The 26,463-nt window shown below is 41.8% G+C and overlaps 1 long non-coding RNA gene and 2 pseudogenes across 1 annotated transcript in view; 2 read left to right on the top strand and 1 right to left on the bottom strand.

The window, feature by feature from the left end:
* Positions 1-26,057, bottom strand: part of LOC117079287 — a 59,883-nt gene extending 33,826 nt beyond the window's left edge. Inside the window, exons 1-2 of the long non-coding RNA XR_004435354.1 lie at positions 25,798-26,057; positions 24,122-24,277 (exon numbers count right to left, since the gene is read on the bottom strand). This is a non-coding gene — a long non-coding RNA (uncharacterized LOC117079287). The remainder of the gene's footprint in view (positions 1-24,121; positions 24,278-25,797) is intronic.
* On the top strand, positions 8,046-8,398 carry LOC117079286 (annotated as a pseudogene).
* Positions 23,419-25,255, top strand: LOC117079285 (annotated as a pseudogene).
* Positions 26,058-26,463: the final 406 nt, after the last annotated feature.

The raw sequence follows: 26,463 nt of genomic DNA, 5'->3' as shown, positions 1-26,463 counted from the left end.
CTCAGCCCAAAATCTCCTTAAGCTGGTAAGCAACTTCAGCAAAGTCTCAGGATACAAAATCAATGTGCAAAAATCACAAGCATTCCTATACACCAATAACAGACAAACAGAGAGCCAAATCATGAGTGAACTACCATTCACGGTTGCTGCAAAGAGAATAAAATACATAGGAATCCAACTTACAAGGGATGTGAAAGACCCCTTCAAGGAGAACCACAAACCTGTACAAAATACAAGAGGACACAAACAAATGGAAGAACATTCCATGCTCATGGATAGGAAGAATCAATGTCATGAAAATGGCCATACTGCCTAAGGTAATTTATAGATTCAATGCCATCCCCATCAAGCTACCAATGACTTTCTTCACAGAATTGGAAAAAGCTACTTTAAAGTTCATTTGGAATCAAAAAAGAGCCCGCATTGCCAAGACAATCTTAAGCAAAAAGAACAAAGCTGGAGGCATCACGCTACCTGACTTCAAACTATAATACAAGTCTACAGTAACCAAAACAGCATGGTACTGGTACCAAAACAGATACATAGACCAATGGAACAGAACAGAGATCTCAGAAATAACACCACACATCTATGACCATCTAATCTTTGACAAACCTGACAAAAACAAGAAATGGGGAAAAGATTCCCTATTTAATAAATGGTGTTGGGAAAATTGGCCAACCATATGCAGAAAACTGAAGCTGGACCCCTCTGTTACACCTTATACAAAAATTAACTCCAGATGGATTAAAGACTTAAACATAAGACCTAAAACCATAAAAACCCTAGAAGAAAACCTGGGCAATACCATTCCCGACATAGGCATGGGCAAGGACTTCATGACTAAAACACCAAAAGCAATGGCAACAAAAGCCAAAATTGACAATTGGGATCTAATTAAACTAAAGAGCTTCTGCACAGCAAAAGAAACTACCAGCAGAGTGAACAAACTACAGAATGGGAGAAAATTTTTGCCATCTACCCATCTGAGAAAAGGCTAATATCCAGAATCTACAAAGAACTCAAACAAATTTACAAGAAAAAAACACAATCCCATCAAAAAGTGGGCAAAGGGTATCAACAGACACTTCTCAAAAGAAGACATCTATGCAGCCAACAGACACATGAAAAAAAGTCCATCACCACTGGTCATTAGAGAAATGCAAATCAAAACCACAATGAGATACCATCTCATGCCTGTTAGAATGGCAATCATTAAAAAGTCAGGAAACAACAGATGCTGGAGAGGATGTGGAGAAATAGGAATGCTTTTACACTGTTAGTGGGACTGTAAACTAGTTCAACCATTGTGGAAGACAGTGTGGTGATTCCTCAAGGATCTAGAACTATAAATACCATTTGACCCAGCAATCCCATTCCTGGGTATATACCCAAAGGATTATAAATCATGCTACTATAAAGACATGTGCACACATATGTTTATTGAGGCACTATTCACAATAGCAAAGACTTGGAACCAACCAAAATGTCCATCAATGATAGACTTGATTAAGAAAATGTGGCACATATACACCATGGAAAACTACGCAGCCATAAAAAAAGACGAGTTCACATCCTTTGCAGGGACATGGATGAAGCTGGAAACCATCATTCTCAGCAAACCATCACAAGGACAGAAAACCAAACACCACATATTCTCACTCCTAGGCGGGAACTGAACAATGAGATCACTTGGACACAGGACAGGGAACATCACACACCGGGGCCTGTGTGGTGTGGGGGCTGGGGGAGGGATAGCATTAGGAGAAACACCTAATGTAAATGACGAGTTGATGTGTGCAGCAAACCTACATGGCACATGCATATCTATGCATCAAACCTGCTCGTTGTGCACATGTACCCTAGTACTTAAAGTATAATTTTTTTAAGAAAGAAAAAGAAAGATATAAAACTATAAAAAATTCTAGAATAAAACCTAGGAAATATCATTCTAGACATCAACCTTGGCAAAGAATTTATGACTAAGTCCTCAAAAGCAATTTCAACAAAAAAATTAACAGGTGGGACCTAATTAAGCTAAAGAGCTTCTGCATAGCAAAAGAAACCATCAACAGAATAAACAGGCAATCTACAGAATGGGAGAAAATATTCACAAACTAATATGCAGAATCTAAAAGGAATTTAAATAATTCAACAAACAAAACACAAATAACCCGCTTGAAAAGTGGGCGAACGACACAAAGAGACTTCTCAGAAGACATACATGTGGCTAAGAAACATACGAAAAAATGCTCAACATCACTAGAGAAACGTTAATCTAAAACATAGTGTGATACCATCTCATACTAGTCAGAATGGCTGTTATTAAAAAGTCAAAAAATAACAGATGTGGACAAGGTTGCAGAGAAAGAGAATGCTTATACATTCTTGGTGGGAATGTAAATCCACTCAGCCACTATGAAAAGCAGTTTTGAGATTTCTCAAGTAACTTAAAACAGAACTACCATTCAATCCAGCCATCCCATTACTGGGTACGTACCCAATGGCAAACAAATCATTCTACCAAAAAGACACATGCACTTGTATGTTCATCACAGCACTATTCACAATGGCAATGACATGGAATCAACCTTGATGCCCATCAACAGTGGACTAGATAAAGAAAATGTGGTACATATATATCATGGAATATTACACAGCCATAAAAAAGAACAAAATCATGTCCCTTGCAGCAACATGGATGCAGCTGGAGGCCATCATCCAAAGTGAATTAATGCAGGAACAGAAAACCCAGTATCACATGTTCTCACTTATAAGTGGTAGCTAAACACTGAGTACACATGGATATAAAGATGGGAAAAGTAGACACAGGGGACTACCAGAGAGGGGAAAGAGGAAGGGAAGCAAGGGTTGAAAAACTATTAATACCTATTAGGTACTATGCTTACTACCAGGGTGACAGGATCATTCACATCCCAAAACTCAGTATCACACAGTTTACCTATGTAACAAACTTGCACATGCATCCCCTGGACCTAAAAGCTGAAATTTTTAAAAACTTAAAGTTGCTCCTGCTTTGCCTTCCACCATGAGTAAAAGCTCCCTGAGGCCTCGCCACAAGCAGATGCCACCATGCTTCCTGTACAGCCTGCAGAGCCATGAGCCCATTAAACTGCTTTTCTTATAAATTAAAATCATAATAGGCCGGGTGTGGTGGCTCATGCCTGTAATCCCAACACTTTGGGAGGCCAAGGCAGGTGGATCACGAGGTCAGGAGTTCAAGACCAGCCTGCCCAAGATGGTGAAACCCCATCTGTACTAAAAATACAAAAATTATCCCGGCACGGTGGCAGGCACCTGTAATCACAGCTACCCGGGAGGCTGATGCAGGAAAATTGCTTGAACCCAGGAAGCGGAGGTTGCAGTGAGCTGAGATAGCACCACCGCACTCCAGCCTGGGCGACAGAGTGAGACTCCGTCTCAAAAAAAAAAAAAAAAAAAAAAAGAAATGCCAATATTGTCTATTTCTTGACCTGGGTGCTGGTGACATGAATGTGTTCACTTTGTTAAAATTCACTGGGCTGCACATTTTTGATATGTGCACTTTTCGAACTCCAGCAAATTTTTAAAAATAATATATGTTACCTCATTTTGTGGTCACGATCACATGATAGAGGTATCATGTCTACTATACAGATGAATATGTTGAGGGTCAAAGAAATTGAATAATTTACTCAAGGTCATACTGCAAGTATGTGGTAGAGCCTGAATTGGAACTAAAGTCTGTTGAAATCCAACGTCATGCTGAAAGACTACACTGGCCTTTCTTAAGGTTCGATTTGATCCTTCCCAAAAATCTTCATAACTGTGTCTTTTCTCTACTTGTCTGCTTTCCTAGAGGTTCCATACCTTTTTATTTTACTGGGAAAATTCCTATCAGTTTTCAAGGACCAGCTTAATTCCTCTCCTCTGTGAAGTCTGTCCTGATACCTCTCCCCATCCCCAGCTGTTTGCAACAGGGATCCAAAACTCACATGCCGGCAGAGGCGCGGCAGATATTAAATGGGGGAAGCAGCTGGATGTGTCACAGGGGGAAGTGAAGTCTGTGACAAAATTGCAGAGGGCAAACCCCACCTGGAGGAAACAACAGCTACTTGGTTTCAGCCAATTGCTGCAACTCAGGAACGCAATGTTAAGATGGCAGAAGTCTGGATTTGTATACAAAATCTTCCTTTTAAAGGCTGCCTTTAAAGAATTAAAACAAAAAGTACCATCCGTGTCAGCCAAGCGTAGCATGTCTGAGGCTGGATTTAGCCTATGGATCCAAAATTTGCAATCTCTGCTTAGAGCTTGGCAAGATTAGATGAGACCCAGCTGATTAAAAACTGACCAACCTCTTCCCTTGAGGTTTGCCTTCTCCCTGCTGGAAGCATTTTTTAGATATGGCAGATGAGAGTAGTCTATTAAAATTCAAAGCTTTCATTCTTCCCTTCACTTATAGCCCCCAAAACCTGGGAGGAAGAACTGATAGAAGCATTGTGGGTCTCCCTAAAGCCACCACCATCCCTTAATGTCCTATGATGTACTCACTCAAAGGAGCATGAGAGAAAAAATAAAGCAGCATTTGAAATAGGATGAAAACTGCCACACTGGGGCAGTATAACTACATCCTGCTGGCAATTGCCAACCACCTGGGCTTCCTCAAGCCCAACCCCAAATCCCTGGAGGTGCCCTGCCTGATAAATAAAGCAGGCCAAGAGCGGGAGGCTTATAGAGGGTGAAGTATCAATTTAGGACACTATGTTCTCTGGTTTAGAGCAAAAACTGAACTTGAAAATAGCTAGATCCATTTGGTGAGAAAGGATCAGGAAGGGGATTAGAGGAAAACACATTATTAAAGATTCTTATTTGTGTTTTTCCCTTGGGGATTCCTTGCCACTGGCTCTTGTGCTTTGGAAACAACCCAAGTAGAATTTGTTTTTATTAGCAACAAAAAGCCAATTTCTTTTTCCTATTCAATGGAAGGGGAAAATGAATAAACAGACCTGGGCCTACAAAAAGGTCAAAAATTTCCAGAAGGGTACTCTTAGGCCAATCGTTTGAAAGTTGGAATGTATTTTTGTACAGAACCAAAGTGTTGTCTAAGAATTAGATTTTCATAGATGTGTCAAAAGAACCTAGTTGGCTCATAATAAAACTAAAATATTAATTTTGCAATTGAGAAGAAAGTAATACTGTCTTAAGAAAGAATAAGAAAACAGAGCAAACATATTGAACAATTCAGTAATCATTTATTAAATCTTTGCTTTGTGCAAGATGCAGTTGATTTGAGTGTGATGTTTAGGAGATCAGCTGTGGCCTAGCAGAGAAGGTTTAGTGGATGAGAGGAAGAGAAACCTGCTTAAAGTGGGTGAAGGAGGAGGAGGAGGTGAGAGAGCAGAGCCAAGTGAGACTGTTCTTTATAGGACCTCCATTGGGGAAAAAGAATGTTGTCCTGATAGCTGGAGGAGGATTCAGGTCCAAGGTGTTAAAGCTGTTGGTATTCTCTGATGTGCTTTTAGGCTGCTAGAAAGAAGCAAACATAGAGGGAAAGGCAGAAATACAGGTAAAAGAGGCAAAATCAATTGATACATGTCCCTGTGCGAAGACTATTAGTTATTCCCCGCTGTCTGATCTCTGCCTCCCTTTCTTAGGAAGAGAGCCCTTATTTTAATGCACCTAGCTAAAGACTACTTCCCCAGCCTCCTTTGTAGCTATGTGTAGCCTTGTGACTAAGTTCTGGCCAATAAGTTACAAGCAGACATTTTAGGTAGACATTTAGGGAAATTATTGACTTGAAGAAAGCCCCTTTGTCCTTCCTACTGTCAAAACATACAAATATTAAAAATATAATTTCCACACATTATCTGAGCACATCCTAAAGTATAATTAATCATTGATGAGAGAAGTCAGTAAGATGACAAAGCAGGTTCAGTAGAAATAAACAAACAAACAAAAAACACCAAAAACTCTGAAATAACAATGCTAAGTTAGATGTAAAAGTGACGAATGTTCTGCAAGGTTAGAAAACCATCTCTGCTGGTTTTCATCTGCATCTAATCAGTTCTTCTAAGTTAACATCTAACTCTAATCAACAGTACCAAAAGAGTAGTTCATTTCCCAAGAGCGAAATGACCATTAGGGGAACTGGACAATGCTTTAGTAGGACATTGGCAGGATATGAAATCATCCTTTTGCATTATTTCCAAGTTTGGGGTAATTTTCCTGAACACCACCTTCCTTCCTCCTGCTGACTGGAATGTGGATACAGTGGCTGGAGCTGCAGTAGCCACGAGGATGGAAGCCACAAACCAGGATGGCAGGACAGAAAAGGAGAAGGAGACCGTGTCCCTGGTGACCATGGAGCCACCAAAACAGCTCTGCACCTAATTCTGGATTTGTTTTATAAAATAAAATTAAAGTTATCTCTTATATAAGCCACTGTTATTTTGGATTTCTCTTAGACATAGCCAAGTCTTATCGTCTAATGGAGCAGGAGGGAGCTAGAGAGAAAGAGAGAAAGAACTATGTAAATAATGCTGGAAATTCAATGGGCAATTGCCCTCAATGAGGTTGTCTACAGGCAGACAGAGAGGACTTTTAGTGAAACCTACTGAAGAAGGTATGGATGATTTAGCAGTTTCCCAACCACAGACAATTAAGAGAAATGCATTGTTCATACTAGTGGGTATTTACTACAATCTTGTAAAAGAAACTGAAGAACTAACTAAAGACTACAGAGAAACTGACAAAGTTATCCACAAAAACTTAGGTGATGACACCAAATGGTTATGAAATAAGAATATTTTCAGCCTGGACAACATGTTGAAACCCCATCTCTGCCAAAAAATCCAAAAAGTAGCTGAGCGTGGTGGTGCGCGCCTGTAGTCCCAGCTACTCGGGAGCCTGAGGCATGAGAATTGCTTGAACCCACCCGGAGGCAGAGGTTGTAGTGAGCTGAGATGGTGCCTCTGCCCTCCAGCCCGGGTAACAGAGTGAGACTCCATTTCAAAAAAAAAAAAAAAGGAAAATTTATAAATTTGCTCAAGTGTTACAAAAAGCTAGCTTGATTTATTTTATCAATATAATCCCTCCTTGGAATTGTATGTTATATATTATAGTACACATTATATAGTATATATACCTTACACCTATAAATACTGTCTACTTGATATACTCACACCTGCATATTACTTTACAGTATTGTATTCCCAAAGCTATGTTTGACCTACTGCTATGGGTGACTTAAGAAAACTTCTGAGTAATTCTGACTATATGTGACTCTTGCCTATGGGCTGACTAAAGAAACTAATCTCCATGTTAAGATGTGATGCCACTCCAGAGAAGCTGAAAGGTGATCTGATCAGTAAGACTGGTAGAGAGATGAGCCTTAAAACTGCTGAGAAGGAGGGAGGTTGAAAGCAGGTCAATCTGTTGGCTGCGAAGGAGGAAAGTAAAGAAGTTCTCAGCTGATAGCTTCAATATTCTCAGTATGCGACAAGCCATCTGTTGAGAACAGGTGGGCAATGGGAGAGGAAGACTTTCAAGATGCTTGGGAATGTGATGTAGCTTTGGAATCGCTGAATAGGGAATGGGTTTGGGAACTGACCAGAAACTTGTAAGATGATAAGCAAAAGTACACGCCTAAGCATTGTACACGACTCAGTTCTAAATTGGCATCCTCTTCCTTTCCCCCTATTTCCAGTCCCTGCCAGGGAACCTGGGGCATAGGGAAGGGAAAAGATCAAGCTGTATTCTATTAAGCCTCATCCACTACTCAAAGTAAATATGGTCCAATCAGTAAATCAGATAACATGTAGCAAGTTGTGCAATTTTGTTATATTTGTCTAGGAACTGAAGTTTTAGTCACGTGTTTCAAGCTTATTTTAGAATTAAACTCTGTTCCTTGTACAATGCGGACACTTAATAAATGTTGAATGATTAGCTAAACACAAGCAATTGAGACTTTTATAGCCGTCCAAGTTCTGCAGAAGCCATTGTTTAGAAGAAAATTTGTTGGGGGCCATTGTCTGCAGGCACTCAGAATGGTCTAGAGTTTGACATAGCGACGTAGGCTTTCCTACAATACAGCTTCTAACAAAACTAGGCTGTCCTGAACCCCTGGTAATAGAATTGTTTACCTTTATGCCAAGAAGGTTGGGAAAGCACCAAATTCTGCATGTGGCGTGTGCCCAGGCAGACTTCGAGGGATTCGTGCTGTAAGACCTAAAGTTCTTATGAGATTGTCCAAAACAAAGAAACATGTCAGCAGGGCCTATGGTGGTTCATCTGTGCTAAATGTGTTCGTGACAGTATCAAGAGTGCTTTCCTCAACAAGGAGCAGAAAATCGTTGTGAAAGTATTGAAGGCACAAGCCCAGAGTTAGAAAGCTAAATAAATATGAAACTTTTTTGAGTAATAAAAATGAAAAAAAAAAAGAATATGTGTCAAGAAATGAGTCCTTCAAATGGCAACAAATTCACCTGCACCCACTTGTGAAGACCTCTAGGATCTGAGGTCCCTGTTGCTGCTATTTCTTCTCTCTTCTGAGGTCATACCTTCCTCTTTCTTAAACAGTGCTTCCCTTTGAGGTGAAAAAGAACTGGGAAAGGAGTCCTGAGAGAAAAGGGCTGAGCATGAACATTACAACCTTACATAACAGACATTTTTATCTCACGATTTAAACCTAATACTGTTTTCCCTTTAGTGGCTATATTTATTTTTGAGAGCACAGTATTTAAAAATGGCGTGCTGTGCTGAATTGCTCTCCATTGTCCCGTCCTCCCTGGGACTTTGTGATATCATCGGAGTGGTTGGCTATGTTTGTGTTTGATGGCCACGATGCTAATGAAGCAGTGCAGTGTCTTCTGTGGATAGACAGTGGGAAGCGCTCTTCGTGTCCTTCTGGGTTTTAACAATAACCAAATTTTTAAAATGCAGGAGGCAGAATCTGGCAGAGACCTAGCATTGGCCACCTCTTCTCATGGGCTCGATGTCTTAGTATTTAAATGAAGAGTGAGCTCAATTTGCCATGAAAGGAAAGAAACCATTGCTTTCTGTAGAAGGTAAACTTCTCCAGTACCTAAAGAAACTTAGTTGAGCCAAGAGGGTGGCAGACTTCCTCTTTGGGACAGAGGCAAATGTGACCCTGAATGGAGAATAGACTGGGTTTAGAACAAAGTTAGCAGACTCAGAGAACTTGGTTTGAACTCCCTCCCAAAGTGACCAAATAGGAATTTTGTGCCCAACTTGTGTGACAGTAAGCAGCTTTCATCTTCCTTACTTTCCTGGCCATTGTAAGAGAACTGTTGATACAACAAAGAAAAGGATGGCAATTTTGCCTGGGGGCTACAAATGCAGAGCCAGATCATCTTTACTGTGTTCCTACTCCATGCCAGACAGAAACCAAAATATAAAGAAAGGACGCCCCATGTTCGAAGTCAGTGACCTCAGCCAGGCGTGGTGGCTCACACCTGAAATTCCAGCACTTTGGGAGGCCAAGGCCGGTGGATCACCTGAGATTAGGAGTTTGAGACCAGCCTGGCCAACATGGTGAAACCCCATCTCTACTAAAAATACAAAAATTATCTGGGCATGGTCATGCACACCTGTAATCACAGCTACCCAGAAGCCTGAGGCAGGAGAATCACTGGAACCCGGGGAGTGGAGGTTGCAGTGAGCCGAGACAACACCACTACACTCCAGCCTAGGTGACAGAGCAGGACTCTGTCTCAAAAAAAGAAAAAGAATACAAAAATTAGTCGGGCGTGGTCGCGCGTGCCTGTAATCCTAGCTACTTGGGAAGCTGAGTCTCGAGAATTGCTTGAACCTGGGAGGCGGAGATTGCAGTGAGCCAAGATCACACCACTGCACTCCAGCCTGGGTGACTGAGCGAGATTCCGAGATGCCGTCTCAAAAGAAACAAACAGAAAACCACAAATTCAGTGACCTCAGAACAAGCCCTGCAGCATCCACAACAAAGTCAGGAAGCAGTTGTCCCGTGCCTTCATGAGGGTCTGTGTGTTGCTGCTAGTAGACCAGGCTGGGGAGCTGGACATGGGAGGTGAGCGGCTGGCCTCTTTCTCAAAAAAGGATGTATTACCAATAAACGTGCTAGAGAAAACCATAACGCGCAATGATCAAACTCACATGCGGAGGAGGAACAGAACGAGGGGGCATTGGCGAGGAAAATACAGCCACTGTCCGTAGAAAGAAGATAACTTGCTAGGAAAATAGCACACTTTCACAAGAATTATTTTACAAACCCTAATTTTTAAACACACACACCACAAACAAACAGTAAGATAAAATCTGAAACCTCATAAATTTAATGTGACTGAAATACATCTGGACAAAAATCACCTGGGTGTTGTGCTCTTCCTCCATTACCTATACTGCCAACTGCAGAAACGTGGAAGAGAAGGGAGGGAAGGGGTGTGCATGTCAGATCAGACGCACTAGAGAGGGCATAGCCGAAGGAGAAGCAGAAGTGAGAGGGTGGGAGAGGGCAAGGCCCTGGCATTTACAAAGTGCTGCAAAAGTGTTTCCAGCAGAGGATTTCCTTTTTTTTTTTTTTTTTTTTTTTGAGAAAAGTCTCACTCTGTCATCCGGGCTGGAATGCAATGGCACCATCTCGGCTTACTGCAACTTCCACCTTCTGGGTTCAAGCAATTTTCCTGCCTCAGCCTCCCAAGTAGCTGGAATTACAGGTGTGCGCCAGCATGCCTGGCTAATTTTTGTATTTTTAGTACAAACGGGGTTTCACCATGTTGGCGAGGCTGGTCTTGAACCCCCATCCTCAGGTGATCTGCCTACCTCGGCCTCCCAAAGTGCTGGGATTACAAGCGTGAGCCACCACACCCGGCCAAGGCAGAGGATTTAAATATTAACTGTGAATTATGACTGACAGCCTTTCACATTTTTAGAGCTCTGAGTAAAACTGAAACGTCTGTTTGAGCAGTGCTTCTTCCAATATGAGCCATCCTGAGACTGGACCGTGCAGGCTGTGACTCCATAGGTCCTGTCCAAATGAGATAATGAGGCTCTTATTGCCCTTCTGTGAGCAGGTTAAATTGAGAAAAATGAAATCTTTCCCTTTGACTATTTCAAGTACTTTCTTTACCACCCCAGCCCAATCATGTGCCAGCCTCTTCATAATCTATATATTACGGCAGCAGAATACATCCTACTTATTATCACCCATTTAAAATTAAGCATTTGTATGCAAAGCAATTTTCTAATAATACAGTAATAAGGAACATAAAGCTGTACCATAAGGGTTTAATTCAAAAAGAGTTTTAAAGTAGCAGTCAAAAGAGAGATACAGATCACATAGCAAATAAACCAGATGTGCATGTGTATCCCATATGTTAAAAATGCTGCAGTTAGGCCGGTTGCAGTGGCTCATGCCTGTAATCCCAACACTTTGGGAGGCTGCGGTGAGTGGATCATTTGAGGTCAGGAGTTTGAGACCAGCCTGGCCAACATGGTGAAACCCTGTGTAAAAGGGTTATTTTGTAAAAATACAAAAATTAGCTGGGTATGGTGGCTCATGCCTGTAACACCAGCACTTTGGGAGGCCGAGGTGGGCAATGACAAGGTCAGGAGATCGAGACCATCCTGGCTAACACAGTGAAACCCTGTCTCTACTAAAAATACAAAACATTAGCTGGGCATGGTGGCACATGCCTTTAGTCCTATATACTCAGGAGGCTGAGGCAGGAGAATTGTTTGAACCCGGGAGGCAGAGGTTGCAGTGAGCCAAGATCATGCCACTGCACTCTAGCCTGGGCAACAGAGTGAGACTGTTTCAAAAAAAAAAAACAAAAAAACAAAAACTAGCCAGGTGTGGTGACGGGCACCTTTAGTCCCAGCAACTCAAGAGGCTAAGGCAGGAAAATCACTTGAACTCAGGAGGTGGAGGTTGCAGCCGAGATGGCACCACTGCACTCCAGCCTGGGTGACAGAGTGAGACTCTGTCTCAAAAAAAAAAAAAAATGTTGGTGGGGGGTGCTGGCAAGATGAGCAAACAAGAACAGTTCCAGTCTGCTACTCCCAGTGAGACCAATGCAGAAGGTGAGTGATTTCTGCATTTCCAACTGAGGTACCCGGCTCATCCCACTGGGACTGGTTAGACAGTGGGTGCAGCCCACGGAGGGCAAGCAGAAGCAGGGTGGGGCATTGCCTCACCCGGGAAGTGCAAGGGGTTGGGGAACTCCCTCCCCTAGCCAAGGGAAGCCTTGAGGGACTGTGCCGTGAGGGATGGTGCTATCTGGCCCAGACACTACGCTTTTCCCATGGTTTTTGCAACCCATAGACCAGGAGATTCCCTCGGGTGCCTACACCACCAGGGCCCTGGGTTTTAAGCACAAAACTGGGGGGCCATTTGGGCAGACACTGAGCTAGCTGCAGGAGGTTTTTTTTTTGTACCCCAGTGGCGCTTGAAACCCAAGAGAGACAGAACCATTCACTCCCCTGGAAAGGGGGCTGAAGCCAGGGAACCAAGTGGTCTTGATCAGTGGATCCCACCCCCATGCAGCCCAGCAAGCTAAGATCCACTGGCTTGAAATTCTAGCTGCTAGCACCACAGTCTGAAGTCCACCTGGGAAGCTGGAGCTTTGTTGGGGAGGGGCGTCTGCCATTACTGAGACTTCAGAAGGCAGTTTTCCACTCACTGTGTAAACAAAGCTGCTGGGAAGTTCGAACTGGAACCCACCACAGTGCATCAAAGCTGCTGCAGCCAGACTGCCTCTCTAGATTCCTCCTCTCTAGACCAGACATCTCTGAAAGACAGGCAGCAGCCCCAGTCAGGGGCCTATAGATAAAATTCCCATATCCTTGGAACAGAGCACCTGGGGGAAGGGGTGACTGTGGGCACAGCTTCAGCAAACTTAAACGTTCCTGTCTGCCAGCTCTGAAGAGAGCAGCAGATCTCCTAGCACGGCGCTTGAGCTCTGCTAAGGGACAGACTGCATCCTCAAGTGGTCCCTGACTCCTGCACCTCCTGACTGGGAGACATCTCCCAGCAGAGGTTGACAGATGCCTCATAGAGGAGAAATCTGGCTAGCATCTGGTGGGTGCCCCTCTAGGACAAAGCTTCCAGAAGGAGCAGGTAGCAATCTTTGCTGTTCTGCAGCCTCTGCTGGTGATACCCAGGCAAACAGGGTCTGGAGTGGACCTCCAGCAGACCTGCAGAAGACAGGCCTGACTGTTAAAAGAAAAACTAACAAACAGAAAGCAATAACATCAACATCAACAAAAAAGATGCCAACGCACAAACCCCATCCGAAGGTCATCAGCATCAAAGATCAAAGGTAGATAAATCCATGAAGATAGGCCAGGCGCAGTGGCCCACTCCTGTAATCCCAGCAGTTTGGGAGGCCGAGGCAGGCGGATCACCTGAGGTCAGGAGTTCAAGACCAGCCTCACCAACAACCAACATGGAGAAACCCCATCTCTACTAAAAATACAACAAAAGGCCGGACGCAGTGGCTCACGCCTGTAGTCCCAGCACTTTGGGAGGCTGAGGCGGGCGGATCATGAGGTCAGGAGATCAAGACTATCCTGGCTAACTCGGTGAAACTCCGTCTCTACTAAAAATACAAAAAAAAAAAAAAACTAGCCGGGCGAGGTGGCGGGCACCTGTAGTCTCAGCTACTCGGGAGGCTGAGGCAGGAGAATGGCGTAAACCCAGGAGGCGGAGCTTGCAGTGAGCAGAGATCACGCCCCTGCATTCCAGCCTGGGTGACAGAGCAAGACTCTGTCTCAAAAAAAAAAAAACAACAACAACAAAATTAGATGGGTGTGGTGGTGGACATGTGTAATTCCAGCTACTCGGGAGGCTGAGGCAGGAGAATCACTTGAACCTGGGAGGCAGAGGTTGTAGCAAGCTGATATCACGTCATTGCACTCCAGCCTGGGCAACAAGAGCAAAACTCTATCTCAAAAAAAAAATAAATAAAATAAATAAATAAATCCACAAACATGAGGAAAAACCAGCACAAAAATGCTGAAAATTCCAAAAGTCAGAATACCTCTTCTCCAAAGGATCACAACTCCTCACCAGCAAGGGAACAAAACTGGACGGAGAATGAGTTTGACAAACTGACAGAAATAAGCTTCAGAAAGTGGGTAACAACAAACTTCTCCAAGCTAAAGGAGCATATTGTACCCCAATGCAAGGAAGCTAAGAATCTTGATAGAAGGTTACAGGAACTGCTGACTAGAATAACCAGTTTAGAGAAAAACATAAATAACCTGAAGGAGCTGAAAAACACAATGCGAGAACTTTGTGAAGCATACACAAGTATCAATAGCCGAATCAATCAAGTGGAAGAAAAGATAACAGAGCTTGAAATCAACTTGATGAAATAAAGCATGAAGACAACATTAGAGAAAAAAGAATGAAAAGGAATGAACTTCTCCAAGAAATATGGGACTATGTGAAAAGACCAAACCTACGTTTGATTGGTGTACCTGAAAGTGGCAGGGAGAATGGAACCAAGTTGGAAAACACACTTCAGGATATTATCCAGGAGAACTTCCCCAACCTAGCAAGACAGGCCAACAGTCAAATTCAGGAAATATAGAGAACACCACTAAGATATTCCTCCATAAGATCAACCCCAAGACACATAATCATCAGATTCACCAAGGTTGAAATGAAGGAAAAAAAATGTTAAGAGCAGCCAGAGAGAAAGTTCAGGTTACCCACAAAGGGAAGGTCATCAGACTAACAGTAGATCTCTCTGCAGAAACCCCATAAGCCAGAAGATAGTGGGGGCCAATATTCAACATTCTTAAAGAAAAGAATTTTCAACCCAGAATTTTACATTTGGTCAAACTAAGCTTCATAAGTGAAGGATAAATAAAATCCTTTACAGACAAGCAAATGCTGAGGGATTTTGTCATCATCAAGCCTGCCTTACAAGAGCTCCTGAAGGAAGTACTAAATACAGAAAGGAAAAACTGGTAGCAGCCACTGCAAAAACATACCAAAATGTAAAGACCATCGACACCATGAAGAAACTGCATCAACTAAAGTGCAAAGTAACCAGCTAGCATCATAATGACAGAATCAAATTCACACATAACAATATTAACCTTAAATGTAAATAGGCTAAATGCCCCAATTAAAAGACACAGACTGGCAAATTGGATTAAGAGTAAACACCCTTCAGTGTGCTTTATTCAGGAGACCCATCTCATGTGCAAAGACACGCATAGGCTCAAAATAAAGGTATGGAGGAAGATTTACCAAGTAAATGGAAAGCAAAAAAAAAAAAAAAAAAAAAAAAAAGGCAGGGGTTGCAATCCTCTTCCCTGATAAAACAGACTTTAAAGCAACAAAGATGAAAACAGACAAAGAAGGCCATTACATAATGGTAAAGGGATCAATGGAACAAGAACTAACTATCCTAAATATATATATACCCAATACAGGAGCACCCAGATTTATAAAACAAGTTCTTAGAGACCTACAAAGAGACGTAGACTCCCACATAATAATAGTGGGAGACTTTAACACTCCACTGTCAATAGTAAACAGATCAACGAGATAGAAAATTAACACAGATATTCAGGACTTCAACTCAGCTGTGGACCAAGCAGACCTAACAGACATCTACAGAACTCGCCACCCCGAATCAACAGAATATACATTCTTCTCAGCACCACATTGCACTTATTCTAAAACTGACCACATAATTGGAAGTAAAACACTCCTCAGCAAATGGAAAAGAACGGAAATCTTAACAGTCTCTCTGACCACAGTGCAATCAAATTAGAACTCAGAATTAGGAAATTCATTCAAAACTGCACAATTACATGGAAACTGAACAACCCGCTCCTGAATAACTACTGGGTAAATAACGAAATGAAGGCAGGAATAAAGAAGTTCTTTGAAACCAGTGAGAACAAAGAGACAATGTACCAGAATCTCTGGAACACAGCTAAAACAGTGTTAAGAGGGAAATTTATAGCATTAAATGCCCACATGAGAAAGTGGGAAAGATCTAAAATCGACACCCTAACATCACAATTAAAAGAACTAGAGAAGCAAGAGCAAATAAATTCAAAAGCTAGCAGAAGACAAGACATAACTAAGATCAGAGCAGAACTGAAGGAGATAGAGACATGAAAAGCCCTTCAAAAAAATCCGTGAATCCAGGAGCTGGTTTTTTGAAAAGATTAACAAAACAGACTACTAGCCATACTAATGAAGAAGAAAAGAAAGAAGAATCAAATAGACGCAATAAAAAATAATAAAGGGGATATCACCACTGATCCCACAGAAATACAAACTACCATCAGGGAATACTATAAACACCTCTATGCAAATTAACTAGAAAATCTAGAAGAATGGATAAATTCCTGGACACATACAACCTCCCAAGACTAAACCAGGAAGAAGTCAAATCCCTGAATAGACCAATAAAAAGTTCTGAAATTGAGGTAGTATTTAATAGCCTACCAACCAAAAAAAGCCCAGGATCAGACAGATTTGCAGCCAAATTATACCAGAAGTACAAATAGGAGCTAGTACCATTCCTTCTGAAACTATTCCAAACAATAGAAAAAGAGGGACTCCTCCCTAACTCATTTTACGAGGCCAGCATCATCCTGATACCGAAACCTGCCAGAGACACAACAAAAAAAGAAATTTTCAGGCCAAAATCCCTGATGAACATTGATGCAAAAATTCTCAATAAAATACTGGCAAACTGAATCCAATACCACATCAAAAAGTTTATCCACCACAATCAAGTCAGCTTCATCCCTGGGATGCAAGGCTGGCTCAACATATGCAAATCAGTAAATGTAATCCACCACATAAAGAGAACCAATGACAAAAACCTCATGATTATCTCAATAGATGTAGAAAAGGCCTTCAACAAAATTCAACATCCTTTCATGCTAAAAACACTCTATAAACTAGGTATTGATGGAACGTATCTCAAAATAATAAGAGCTATTTATGACAAACTCACAACCAATATCACACTAAATGGGCAAAAGCTGGAAGCATTCCCTTGGAAAACCAGCACAAGACAAGGATGCCCTCTCTCACCACTCCAGTTCAACATAGTATTGGAAGTTCTGTCAGGGCAATCAGGCAATAGAAATAAATAAAGGGTATTCAAATAGGAAGACAGAAAGTCAAATTGTCTATGTTTGTAGACGACATGATTGTATAGTTAGAAAACTCCATCGTCTTAACCCCAAATCTCCTTAAGCTGATAAGCAATTTCAGTAAAGTCTCAGGATACAAAATCAATGTGCAAAAATCACAGACATTCCTATACACCAACAATAGACAAACAGAGAGCCAAATCCTGAGTGAACTCCCATTCACAACTGCTACAAAGAGAATAAATTACCTAGGAATACAACTTTCAAGGGACATGAAGGACCTCTTCAAGGAGAACTACAAACCACTGCTCAAGGAAATAAGAGAGGACACAAACAAATGGGGATAGAAAGAATCAATATTGTGAAAATGGTCATACTGCCCAAAGTAATTTTTTTTTTTTTTTGAGATGGAGTTTTGCTCTTGTTAGCCAGGCTGGAGTGCAAGGGCGCAATCTTGGCTCACTACAACCTCTGCCTCCCAGGTTCAAGCAATTCTCCTGCCTCAGCCTCCTGAGTAGTTGGGATTACAGGCATGCACCACCACACCTGACTAATTTTGTATTTTTAATAGAGACAGGGTTTCTCCATGTTGGTCAGGCTGGTCTCAAACTCCCGATCTCAGGTGATCTGCCTGCCTTGGCTTCCCAAAGTGCTGGGATTACAGGCATAAGCCTCGGTGCCTGGCCCTGTCCAAAGTAATTTGTAGATGCATTGCTATTTTCATCAAGCTGCCATTGACTTTCTTCAAAGAATTAGAAAAAAATACTGTAAATTTCATATGAAACAAAAAAAGAGCCCACATTACCAAGACAATCCTAAGCCAAAAGACCAAAGCTGGAGGCATCACGCTACCTGACTTCAAACTATAATACAAGGCTACAGTAACCAAAACAGCATGGCACCGGTACCAAAACAGATATATAGACCAATGGAACAGAACAGAGGCCTCAGAAATAACACCACACATCTATGACCATCTAATCTTTGACAAACCTGACAAAAACAAGAAAGGGAGAAGGATTCCCTATTTAATAAATGGTGTTGGGAAAATTGGCTAACCATATGCAGAAAACTGAAACTGGACTCCTTCATTACACCTTATACAAAAATTAACTCCAGATGGATTAAAGACTTAAACATAAGACTTAAAACCATAAAAACCCTAGAAGAAAACCTGGGCAATACCATTCAGGACATAGGCATGGGCAAAGACTTTATGACTAAAACACCAAAAGCAATTGCAGCAAAACCCAAAATTGACAAGTGGGATCAAATTAAACTAAAGAGCTTCTGCACAGCAAAGAAACTATCATCAGAGTAAAGAGTCAACCTACAGAATGGGAGAAAAATTTTGCCATCTACCCATCTGACAAAGGGCTAATATCCAGAATCTACAAGGAACTTAAACAAATTTACCAGAAAAAAAAAAAAAATTCCATCAAAAAGTGGGTGAAGGATCTGAACAGACACGTCTCAAAAGAAGACACTTATGGACAGGCATAGTCGCTCAAGCCTGTAATCCCAGCACTTTGGGAGGCCAAGACGGGCAGATCATGAAGTCAGGAGATCGAGACCATCCTGGCTAACCCGGTGAAACCCCGTCTCTACTAAAAAATACAAAAAAAAAAAAAAAAATAGCCGGGCAAGGTGGCGGGCGCCTGTAGTTCCAACTACTCGGGGGAGGCTGAGGCAGGAGAATGGCATAAACCCGGCAGGCAGAGCTTGCAGTGAGCTGAGATCCGGCCACTACACTCCAGCGTGGGCGACAGAGCGAGATTCCGTCTCAAAAAAAAAAAAAAAAAAAAAAGAAGACATTTATGCAGCCAAGAAACATGTGAAAAAAAGCTTCATCACCACTCATCATTAGAGAAATGCAAATCAAAACCACAATGAGATACCATCTCACGCCTGTTAGAATGGCGATCATTAAAAAATCAGGAAACAACAAATGCTGGAGAGGATGTGGAGGAATAGGAACGCTTTTACACTGTTGGTGGGAGTGTAAATTAGTTCAACCATTGTGGAAGACAGTGTGGCGATTTCTCAAGGATCTAGAACCAGAAATACCATTTGACCCAGCAATCCCATTCCTGGGTATATATCCAAAGGATTATAAATCATTCTACTATAAAGGCACATGTACATGTGTATTTATTGCAGCACTATTCACAATAGCAAAGACTTGGAACCAACCCAAATGCCCATCGATGATAGACTTGATTAAGAAAATGTGGCATGTATATACCATGAAATACTATGCAGCCATAAAAAAGAATGAGTTCATGTCCTTTGCAGGGACATGGATGAAGCTGGAAACCATAATTCTCATCAAACTAACACAGAAACAGAAAACCAAACACTGCATGCTGTCACTCATAAGTGGGAGTTAAACAATGAGAACACATGGACCCAGGGAGGGGAACATCACACACGGGGGCCTATCAGAAAGTCGGGGGCTAGGGGAAGGATAGCATTAGGAGAAATACCTAATGTAGATGACAGGTGGATGGGTGCAGCAAACCACCATGGTATATGTATATCTATGTAACAAACGTGAACGTTCTACACATGTATCCCAGAACTTAAAGTATAATAATAATAATAAAAAGTTCTGTAGTTGATATGCAGACATTAATATCATCAAATTCAATACGTACAAAGTATCAAACAACAATACAGGATCTTGTAACCTCTCTGCAGGAAGATATTCTAATGTAACATAGAATTGCTTGAAAAGAAAAAAAAACTTCAATAGATAGATGAGTCCTTAAGTGTGTCAAGAAGGGAGTACAAGGAAACTAATTAATGTTGCTCCTGTCATATCAGCAATATTGAGAGAAAGACATAATTCAAAAGAAATCATTGGCCAGGCTCAGTGGCTCATGCCTGTAATCCCAGTGTTTTGGGAGGTTGAGGCAGAAAGATCACTTGAGAACAGGAGTTCAAGACCAGCCTGGGCAACACAGGGAGACCCTGTCTGTACAAATTGTTTATTTTAATTAGCTAGTCATGGTGGTGTGTGCCTGTAGTCCCAGCTACTTGGGAGGCTAGGCAAGAGGATCACTTGAACCCAGGAGTAGAGGCTGCAGTGAGCTATGATCGTGCTACTGCACTCCAGCCTAGGTGACCAAGAGAGACTCTGTCGATATCTAATAAATACAAGTCATTTATCAGATATATGACTTATAAATATAAATTCTGTGGATGTCAAATTAGAAATATTTTATCCAATCTAATGATGTCCATTGAAGCCCAAAATTTTAATACTGATGAAGTCCAATTTATCATTTACTTTGTCACTTGTACTTCTGGCATCAATCTAAGAAGGCTTAGCATAATGCAAGGTCACAAAGATTTACTCCTATATTTTCTTCTAAGAATTTTATAGTTTTATCTTTCACATTTAGCTCCATGATTCATACTGAGTCCATTTCTGTTTATGAAGTAAGGAAGGATCCAACTTCATTGTATTGCATGAGGCTTTACAGTTGTACCAGCATGATTTGTTGAAAAGACTGCCTTCCCCCCAACTGAACTGTTTTGGCACCCTTGCTAAAAATCAACTGACTATACATATGAGAGTTTATTTCTGGACTCTCATTTAAATTCTATTGATCTGTATGTCTATCATATGCCAGTATCACACAGTCTTGCTTACTACAGTTTTGTATTAAGTTTTGAAATAGGGGTGTGAGTCCTCCAAATGTGTTATTCTCTTGCCGGGTTGTATTTCAAGATTAATGTTTCACATCAAATTTGGGATCTTTTAAGCCATAAGTTTTTAAATGTGTTTTTTCTATTGCTTTCTCTCTCTCTCTCCTCTTATTCTGGTACTCCAATTATGCATATTTTGGTGCATTTAATGATGTCCAATATTTTTCTAATAATCTGTTCATTTTCATTATTTTCATTGTTTTTCCTATCCATTTTTCAGGCTGCCTTATCTCTATTGATCTATCTTCAAGTTTGCTGATTATTTGTTCTGCCAAATCTACTCCTGAGGCCCTCTGATAAATTTTTTCACCCTGGGGTTTTACATTGCAACTCTAGAATTTTCATTTGGTTCATTATTTACATACAAACATACGTACATGTATGTATATGTACATATATACACATTTATGTAAATACATAAACTGATATTACATATATACATCTTTGCATATGCTGAACATGTGTAATATAAATTTATGTATTTAAATAAATATGTGTGTGTGTATATATGTATACACATATGCATGTAAAGAACCAAATGAAAATTCTTGAATTAAAATGTAAAACAACCAAATTATTGGTTGATATATATATCTTTATTGATAGTCTCTATTTGGTGAGATTGTCATCATATTATTCTTTACTTCTTTAAGCATAGTTTCCTTTAGTTCTTTGACCATATTTATAATAACTAGTGTGAAGTCTTTGTCAAGTCTGACATATGGGCCTTCTCAGAGGCAGTTTTGGTTGTCTGCTTTTTTTCCCCCTCTGTGTGTGAGTCACAGTTTCCTGATTCTTTGTATATCTTGCAATTTTTTGTTGAAAACTAGACAATTGAATAATATATTTTAAGAATGCTATATACTGATTCTTCCCTACAAACCTATAGAGGTACTTTTTGTTGTTTGCTCACTTTTTAGTGACATGGCAGGGCTATTTCAGGAAAGTCTATTTTCTCCACAGTGAAGCCTCTGAAGTTGATCTTCAGAGGACATGGTCTTGGACATTTGCACAGTCAACCCAGAAGTGACGGTGATTTTAGCAGGGCTTTCTTTGCATCTTTCCCTCATCTCTCTGTTAAGCTGTCTGCCTCCGCTGGTATCACATCCAGCTGTTAGACTCCACTAATTGCATGTTGATTGCTCTATTGTTTTTGATAATGTCCTGGATGTCCTGCAGCATAAATTACTCTACAGTTGGATCCAATTAAATCTGGGCCCATGTGCAGGAGTAGTTTTTGAGGCTAGTCTTTGAGGTTTGTTCCAACCCCAGGAAGGATCTTCTTAGCTTTCTCCCCCACCCCTCACTTGTCTCTTTGGTAAATCAGCTGACCTGTGTTAGCTCATAGCTCACCTGGGGCTACCAACCTCCTCTTAATTGCTTATTACCTTAACTTCCATTGTTTTCCAGAGAGCCCTCAGGCATCAAGGTCCTCACATTTTGCTTAAGACAAAGTCAATTTATTTAGAGATAGCTCAGAGCTCATGCTCTCTTATTTATTTATTTAGAGTCCAGGTCTTACTTTGTCACCTAGGATGAGGTGCAGTGGTGTGATTTCAGCTCACTGCAGCCTTGACCTCCTGGGCTCAAGCAATCCTCCCACCTCAGCCCCTCAAGTAGCTGGGAGTACAGGCACACACCACCACACTCGGCTGAATTTTTTTGTATTTTTTGTAGAGGCAGGGTTTTGCCATGTTGCCCAGGCTGGGCTTGAACTCCTAAGCTCAAGCGATCTGCCTGCTTCAGCCTCCCAGAGTGCTAGGAGTGCTGGCATAAGCCATCATGCCCAGCCAGAGCTCTCTCTTCTTATGGCCTGCTCTCCCTGGGCAAAACCTCTGTACCACTGCTCCAGAGCTGGGGGTGGGGACAGTGGCACACTTCTTTCAAAGTGACACCCCTGTTTTATGAGCAGCATGCTGAACAGGGGCAGTAGCACCTAGTCTTCTTGGCTTGCCTCTTCCAGTGAGCAACATCTGCCCTAAAAGCAAGCCAGGGCAAAAGCAGTTGTGGCCTAGTGTTTTCAACCTGTCATGTCTAGGGTAGCAGTAGAGAGCTGAGTGAAGGACAGGAGTCCCCAACTCTTTGGCTGTACTCACTGAGAATTTAGCCTCTGCCACACGGAGAAGGGGACGAGAGAAATGCTGGCAGCCTGAACTCTGGGAGAGAGACCGGGAGCTGAGGCGATAGGAGATGACTCCATATTCTTGGCCACCCAACCTGCAGTGGATCTTCCATCACATGGAGTTTGAGGGTAGCGGGAGGCAGGGAGCAGATCAAGTGTCGCAGATTCTCACTGTCCAAAATTTAGGAGATTTACTTGAATAAATATTTATTCATTTGCTGTACGTCCTCTGGACAATCTCCAGGGACTCTGGGGTTTTTTTCCTAATAATTTTCACCAATTACTGATGTTTCATTGGGAAGCAGGTCCGAGAAACTTCTCACATTGTCATTCTGGAATTGGATCTCTAGTCCTTGTGTTTGGTATTTTGCACAGAAGGAAAACACAGTTAAAGTCAGGTTGGGAGCCAGAGAAGAAAAGTGAGGGGATGTGCTTTGGCTCTCCAGGTAAAGATGGCAGAGCACAGGTACAGCTTCTCACTGACTACACTCAGCCCATCTTGTACACTTGTCCAGACTGAATATGCTTTAGCTGCTGTAGTGGGAGGAGCCCCTTCAAGTGGGAATTAAAGCTGCAAATGGTGTGGTATTAGCACTGAGAAGAAACAGAAATCCATTCTGTATGATGAGCAAAGTGCACACAAAGTAAAACCCATTACCAAGCATAGCAGGTTGGTGTACAGTGGCACGGATCCAGATCAGAGTGCTTGTGCATAGAATTCAAAAACTAGCTCAGCAATACTATAATATCTGCGTACCAATGATAACGACAGGAAGCAGCCAAATGCCTAGGCAGATAGGGGCAGGTCCCCAGTGAAACCCCATCTTCAAGCCAAAAACAGCCTGAAGGTTGACAGACCAGACTGCTGGTCCCAGATGAAACCCACAACTCAGAGTAAAAACTTCTGTTCTTCTTTGCCTGCCCTTTCCCAATTGATTCTTTCTGAATAATGCCTTTTAACCAATTGAATGTTGCCTTTTCCAATACTACCTATAGTATGCCCCACCCCTATTCTGAGCCCACAAAAAGCCCTGGACCCAGCCATGCAGGGAGGAGAGAACCACCTGACTGTGAGGTGGGAGACCACCCCGCAGCATCCCCTCTCTACTGGGAGCTGTTCCACCACTCAATAAAATTTTTTTCCACCCTCCTCACCCTTCAATATCAGCATCTCCTCATTCTTCTTGGGAGCAGTACAAGAGCTCAAGAACTGCTGAACACAGGTACAAGCTGTAACACAGGCAAGCCAGGACGCACCAGTGTGGCCGAGTGAGGGCTGGGAGGGGTGTCACCAGCTGAGGATCCCCTGGCCTGCAAAGTGACCAAGAAGAAAAATCCTACATCACCAAGAACCCATTCCCATAGCTTGGCTGGTACAGAGTGTAATCACTGTAACCCAAGAATATACCAGTCAAGTGGTGTTTGTCTATTTGGAGTTGATTTATCTGTGGTTGGAAGGAGGGATGACCATGTTTATTTCAGTCAGATTCATCCAGAGCTTACTTTGCTGGAAAACAATAGCAAAGAACTATGTGAAGGGGAAAATACTGAGAAAAGATACAATGAAGATCTGGAGCTTGAAGATGCATTCATACAGCTGTAAACCAAAAATCAAAATTTGAGGCCTCCCCAACCATCTGAATGGACTTCTTCCTCTGTCAGGGCACTCCTAACCTGAAAGACTGCTTCAGGCCATGATGGAAAGTCAGTTGGACAGGCCTCTATACCTCTGTGGCATTAACATCAACACAGACCCTAAGTTTGATAAGAATTTAGTCTATTCTTTCTGAAGCCTAGTGCCTGGAGGCTTCATCTGCATGATAAAATTTTGGTCTCCACAACCTCTTCTACAACTCAGACACTTCCTTTCTATTGATCCCAGGTCTTTAGATAAACTCAACCAATTGTCAACCAGAAAATTTTAAATCTACGTATAACTGGAAGCCCATCACCCCAACCTTCAAGTTGTCCTGCCTTTCTGGACAGTATTTCTTAAAGGTATTTGACTGAAGTCTCATGTCTCCCTAAAATGTATAAAACCAAGCTGCACCCTGGGTACATATTCTCAGGACCTCCTGGTCACTCAGAATAAATCTCAGAATAAATTTCTTCAAATATTTTACCATTTTACAGTTTGATTCTTTTTGTCAACACAGCCATCTTAACCCTCAAGGAAAGCTCTGAAGGGCAAATGACAGAGGATAACATAGAAGTTGGAATCGGCAATGAAGCTGATTTGGGAGGATTACTCCAACTGAAGTTAAGGATTACTTGGCTGCCACAGCATAATAATGAAATGACTGAACAATCTGGAATTTCAGATAAGCTATCTACTTAAACATGTTTATGGCCAGACACAGTGGCTCATGCCTGCAATCCCAGCACTTTTGGAGGCCAAAGTGGGTGGATCACCTGAGGTCAAGAGTTTGAGACCAGCCTGACCAGCATGGTGAAACCCTGTCTCTACTAAAAATACAAAAATTAGCTGGGCTTGGTGGCAGACGCTTGTAATCCCAGCTACTTTGGAGGCTGAGGCAGGAGAATTGCTTGAACCCAGGAGGCAGAGGTTGCAGTGAGCCAAGATCACGCCATTGTACTGCAGTCTGGGCGACAGTGAGACTCCGTCTCAAAAAAAACAGAAACAAAAAACATGTTTAAAATATGTTTTGTTTTTCAGACTTTTTGGAAACTTATTTCTACGTGGTTTAAATGGACTAATGTTTTTAAAATGACACTTGTAAGTCATAATAAACTATAAATCCCTCCCCAACAAAAAACAAAGAAGTAAGAACCTGGCAGCCCAAATGAATCTGTTGGTCATGGTTACTTACCTCTGGGGGATTTTGTGTTTCAACTCACTCTGGAATTAGATCACTTCTTGGCTGGACTTGCACTGACAAAGCTGTGAGCAGTGATGCATGACAGCCTAGCCCCATTAGGAAGCATGTGACGACATAACCAGCTCATTCTTCAGACCAGAGATAAGAAAGGCAGTGGGCTAGCCAGAGACAGCAAAAATGGGGTGGGAGGGAGCTGGGAGAGAGTCTTGGCAGGGCAGGATGCTCAGCAATAGATGAACTAGGAAGGGTCAGGGGTTAGGTCTCAGGCTGGTAGTTTTTGTTTGTAAAGTATTAGTCTGCCTACTTAAAGACTCTATAAAGCAGAAGTATCACATGGTCATATTTTGCAGACTTCCACTAAAAAATGGAAATTCTCTCTGCTACTAAGAAAAAGAGCACAAGCATAATAAAAAATCAAAATCCAGTCACTTAAATTCTTACTACTTTTTCAAATATTAAAACTAATTCAGTAAAAAAGAAACCCAACAACTAAATATTAATATAAAAACATTGAAAAAATAAGACATGGCTGGGCACAGTGGCTCACGCCTGTAATCCCAGCACTTTGGGAGGTTGAGGCGGGCAGATCACAAGGTCAGGAGTTCAAGACCAGCCTGGCCAGCATGGTGAAAACCCATCTCTACTAAAAATACAAAA

This window comes from Trachypithecus francoisi, unplaced genomic scaffold, assembly GCF_009764315.1.
Source record: "Trachypithecus francoisi isolate TF-2019V2 unplaced genomic scaffold, Tfra_2.0 Lachesis_group7, whole genome shotgun sequence".
Lineage (NCBI taxonomy): Eukaryota > Metazoa > Chordata > Mammalia > Primates > Cercopithecidae > Trachypithecus > Trachypithecus francoisi.
This window is presented reverse-complemented; position numbering and strand designations above follow the sequence as displayed.